The sequence below is a fragment of the Hydra viridissima genome, unplaced genomic scaffold (assembly GCF_058129835.1).
Source record: "Hydra viridissima isolate aposymbiotic clone 2 unplaced genomic scaffold, HvirCarnegie_v1 scaffold_13, whole genome shotgun sequence".
NCBI classification, from domain to species: Eukaryota; Metazoa; Cnidaria; class Hydrozoa; order Anthoathecata; family Hydridae; genus Hydra; species Hydra viridissima.
In genome coordinates this window covers 8,180,615-8,186,204 of record NW_028324312.1, presented here as the reverse complement: position 1 = coordinate 8,186,204, position 5,590 = coordinate 8,180,615, and the positions used below count along the sequence as shown (strand labels likewise).

The 5,590-nt window shown below is 24.6% G+C and overlaps 1 long non-coding RNA gene across 6 annotated transcripts; it reads left to right on the top strand.

Moving 5' to 3' along the window:
- Positions 1-1,446: 1,446 nt before the first annotated feature.
- On the top strand, positions 1,447-5,590 carry LOC149880297 (uncharacterized). Of its 6 annotated transcripts, XR_016446318.1 has the most exons (5): positions 1,447-1,624; positions 3,175-3,219; positions 3,562-3,658; positions 4,458-4,755; positions 5,400-5,590. It is a non-coding gene; the product is annotated as an uncharacterized LOC149880297 (long non-coding RNA). The 6 variants fall into 6 exon arrangements; XR_016446317.1 differs by lacking the exon at positions 1,447-1,624 and having other exon boundaries at positions 2,585-3,219; XR_016446316.1 differs by lacking the exon at positions 1,447-1,624 and having other exon boundaries at positions 3,202-3,361.

Sequence of the window (5,590 nt, the reverse complement as noted above, 5' to 3'; positions counted from 1 at the left end):
GAGTTTTCACAATTTTGACATTCAATGGTCTTTTTCGTTTTATTATTCAGCCTACAAGCATAACAACTTATTCTGAAACAGTAATTAATAGTACTATTTTAAACTTTATTCTTCTGATGTAATCTCAGACAACCGTACCGCTTCAATATCTAATCATCTTGCTCAATTAAAATTTTCAAAAACGTAAACGTCACCTTAAATATTTGTTAGGAGGTGTTTTAAAAATTTTTAAAAATTGGAATTTATCTTAGATGTTTCAAATGTTGAATGGGATGACTATTAGGGCGGGTCAAAACCATACTTTTTTTTAAATTTTGACAAGCAGCACTATGTGGAGTTTTTTAATTGGTATAAAAAATTATGTAGACTAATTTTATTTTATTTTACACACCCCCTAGGGTTTGCAACACACACCCTAATTTTTGCTCCAAAAATTTTTTTTTTTTTTTTTTTCGGTATACATTCTATTTACATAAAAACTTTAAGCAAAAAAAAATTTTTAATTTCAAAATTTTTTACTTCATCACCTTTCAAAATATGATATTATGTCAGCATAAGAACTTTTGCTATGCTGCTATGTAATTTTTTGGTTTATTCTATTTGTTGCATTTTAGTCTCAATACATAGTATATTTATTATTTGTATATATATTTGCCTACTTTTTATTTTTAGTAGTTGAAAATAAAATATAACTAATAATAAGCAACACATTGTATTATGGCAAGATTTCATACTCGCAGTAAAACTGACAACTTAACATTTGGACAAGGTTCTAAATTTCCGACAGCAATGTTTCCTACAAAAAGAGATGTTGTGAAATATTGCTATTATGTTCATAGAAATGAAGAAGCTAAAGGCAAAGGATCAATTTCTGCTCATGAATGTTACAGATTAGTTACCACTGAAATTGAAAATATTTGGCATAAATTCAGTTTTCCAACAATCGAAAAAGAGGGAGTATTCTCAAAAGTATCTAGATTAATGGAAAAAGCATCCAATTTAAATAAAACCTCAACACTTAGAAGAAACGGTAATTTTTATGACAAATTGAAAGCTTTTGACAACATGTTTGACATATGTTCATGCAACTGTTATGATTTAGGAGTAGAAAGAGAGAAATGCAGATGTACTTTTAAAGTCCCAATAAAAAAATGGAATGCGTTTGTTGGGCAAAGGAAACGCACAAATCAACTTGGACTACTTCATCGTACCTTCATATCTACTTTAAAGAAAACTGAAAAAAGAAAAAAAAAAACAGTTAAATACACAAACAAATAATGAGAAAGACACTGTTAGACAAATTACCGATGACAATTTTTTAAAATCTGAGGATAGTATCATATTAGATGAATCTAATAATGAATATGACAACCCAGTCGGCATATCTAGTATTGTAAATGCCGTTGATACCATAAAAATACGCATTTAGTTTTAAGTTTCGAATTCGAGTTCAATACTACTTATTTATCAAAAATACGTATTATATTATATTTAATCAAAATCGGGTACGATATCATACCCGAAAGATTTGTTTTTCATATTTCATATATTATTTCATTTGTCATAAAAAGCACATAATAACCCATTTGTTTTTCTCAAATAAAATTTGGTTTATGTAAAGCTGGTAAATCATATTTTGTTAATATTAAATACTTAGTTATACTTAGGTTTTGCCATAAATTGGCTTTGCTAAGTTCTTTAAGACTGTGACAAATTATTTTTTTTCTTTATTGCATTTATATTACTTTATGTATAAGTTATTTATCCTTAACTGTATATATTTCTGTAGTTAAACATGTATATATATATATATATATATATATATATATATATATATATATATATATATATATATATATATATATATATATATATATATATATATATATATATATATATATATACAGTATATTGGAATCAATTGGACTTAAAGTAAGAGCTATAATGTCTGATGGAGCAAGCCCAAATAGAAAATTCAATAATACTAACAAACTGGAAGTTTACAGCAATAAAATAGTTGGAGTAGTTCCCTGTACATGAAACCATTGTACTCTAGGTAGCTACAAAACTAGTTGATATTTTGTATTATTTATTATCTCTCTAGTTATACATATACTAAAGTAGTTATGTAAATGATCTCATTTTCTATATCATAATCAGTGTTATTAAGTTATATGAAGAGATATCGTTCTGCTAAAGTAGTATCACATATCTCCAGTACAGTTTTTACTGATTATCAGTGCAATATTTACTTATTTTTATCAGATATAGATTATATACAGAATTTTTTGTTCTGTTTTAGAAAATTTAGAAAAATAAATTAAAATTTTGAGCCAACACTGACATTTTATTGTTGCTAAACGTTAAATTTTGTTATAAGGATTGCAGTTCTTCTATCTGTTTTTTGTTCTTTATTCGATAAGTATTTGATTTAAATTAAATATGATTATCATTTGATGTTTTATTACAAAATATGTCTTTATATATGAATATATATATGAATCTTTTTAGATTTTTTCATGTTATTATTATATTTTTTATTCGCGCAGTTCAAGTTATATATGTTGATAGTTTGCATATAGGTTTATATTATGTGGTAATATGTGTTATATAATTGTTTTATAAATGTGTTTTTAAAATAGTATAAAATGTATCTGTTGTGTATATAAATATTATATGAGGTGTTTATATATGTTATGTAAAGTTAAATAAATATATTGTGTTTTATAGTTAGCATATATGTTTATATTATGTTGTTTACATGTTTTCAAAGTGTGTGACTTGGCAAACATGTTGAGCAAGATTTTGCGTAAAGTTGTTATTTATGTTACTAATGTTGTTACATTTTGCTTACCTTTATGTTGGTGTCTATTGTTAAAAATTATGTGGTTTTATTATTGAAACTCACTGCTTTTAATCATTTACTAAAAGGCACTCAAGAAAAATCATTTTGCCGTATATACATTTTGTTTATATCTCAATTTGAATTTTTAGAACCATGACATACCAACATGAATTGTTTTCTAAAAGCTAACATGAAATAACAATATTTAACAACTACTACTCTCTTATCATGACATCTTATATCTATCAGATATATTGATTTATGATTCATATATGATGTTTTTCTTTGTATTTACTTATCCACTTATCTATTACATTTTTTCGTTTCAGATTTATCATATGATGGATTTATACGATATAAAAGAGCAAATATATGTAAATTTATATGAATTTTTTAAAAACATCTGTTAATAATTAGTCCAGTCAACGCTCAAACTTCAATGTTGCATATGTCATTTTTAAGTAGTTTCTAGGCTTTTCTAAATGTGTTTCTTATTCACATGGTTTTACAAGCAAGGTCTGCAAGCAAATTTGAGCTGAAAATTTTTTTTTTAGCCTTTAAGGAGAATTGGTGTTATTCTTTGTTTAATTTAATTTGCTTAAAATACAGTAGTTCTAATAAATAAATGTTTGTTTGTTCTTGGTTTTTTACTCATCTGTTTTCAGATTCTTATAAACTAGGCAACTCAGCTAAGCAAGTTTTGTTTTATTTTTTAGTGCAATTGGAAAGAGCTGAAAGTTATTTTTTAGAGCAATTGAAAAGAACTGAAGTGCTTTTTAGTTACTTCACACAGTGTAACTGATACTGATTTGAGTAAGTTTACGATTTTGTTTTATTTTATATTGGATTTACTTCATATTAGGTATATACTTCACACAGTGTAACTGATACTGATTTGAGTAAGTTTACGATTTTGTTTTATTTTATATTGGATTTACTTCATATTAGGTATATACTTTATGTATTTATTATGGAAAACTGACTGTAATCTGTTGACATGAAAGTTTATAAACATAAAAAATCTGCCTATATTTCAGTATATTTTATATTTCTCTGTATCTATATAAATATTCTTTCTTAGAAAAAATAACAGAATAGAAAAAATAAAAAAATTCCTTTAGAAAGTAGTTGAAAAAAAAAGATGATATTTTTCCATTGTGCATTGCAGTCTAGATTCTTTGTTGAATTAAAAATAATTGATGTAGATAAATATTGTTTAATATTTTTGATAAATGACTAATGTGTATAAACATATAAAAAGATATGGACTTCAATAAATCTTAAGTTTAAATAAAGTCTTTGATTAGAAAAGATCACAATTTGTAAGATTCCTTTATGTTCATTTATTCAGTTGTAACAATAGTAAGATTACTGGTAATATGTTTAATGATAATAGTGAAATTGAATTAGATAGTATTAGGCTCAACGAAGTTATTAATGTAAATGCTAATAGGCAACTTGAAAAAAGTTGTCAAATGAAAAAAATAGATCTAGGCAGGATGAAGTTAATCATTGTTGAAATGTAAGAAATACTGCTTGGTTAGCAGAAAACTTACTTGACAGGATTCAGTGTCAAGCAGTGTTAGTGTCTGTTATTTTGATTTTACTTTAGACACTTTAGAACAAAGCAAAGTATGAGTTTAACTATTTATAGTAACAATTAACACTTTTAAATTTAAATAATTTAAATTTTTTTACAATTTCTATCATAATGATGTTCTTTTTTTCATTTTTTTTTTTTTTGTTTGTCTTCCCTTTGTCATCTCTTGATTAGTTAGCTTACTGTTGAAACATGGTTTTAATTTTGTAAATTTAGTATGATGTGATATTTACTCTATTAATCATTAGTCAACAGTTACAGAGAAGCTGGAGCTTAATTAAGAAATGCTGGAAATTAGCTTTTAATCAAGGTAAAAATAATTTTGTTTACTGGTAACATAATAAAACCAGTTACTACTATTTATTACGTGTTTTTTTACTTTTGTTAACATGCTGCTTTGGAAACAATTTCTTTCTCTCCCTCTCTCTCTAGATGAGAGGGAGATTTAATAAAACTTATGTAATTACTGAGCTCTTACGTATTTCTTAATACCACACATTTATATGAAATATTTTACGAGTTGCTTGCTATTTTATGATATAGTTGCTCAAATTGTTTAACTATAATTGTCCCTTGATTGTTCAAATATTGTAATAAATAAAATCTTTTTAGTCCAAGTATTTAAGTTAATAAAATATCTTACTAAGTTGTGGTGCTATTTGCCAGTGTTACTACATTGTGTTGTCTAGCCTTTTTATAATCTTGTTATTATTATTATTATTGTTAGTATTATTATTATTATTATTATTATTATTATTATTATTATTATTATTATTATTATTATTATTATTATTATTATTATTATTATTATTATTATTATTATTATTATTATTATTATTGTTATTATTATTATTATTATTATTTTTATTATTATCCTATTTCTACTAACAATAAAATGCAAATATTACTTTTATAATTAAAAGTTGTAATTTTTTTTTTCATTTCTTTTTTTAGGTATTTGCAGGCTTTGCTTGACTTCCCCTTGGTACCTGTGTTGTGACAGATTTTAAAAAGAACTCAACTGATGTTAATGCGGTCTTTATGTCGTTAACTATAAGCAATGACGTTGCTGTTAGGGAATCAAAGTTAAAATATTTATAGATAAATTTGTATTTAGTTTTTCAGATAATATATCAAGTTATTAA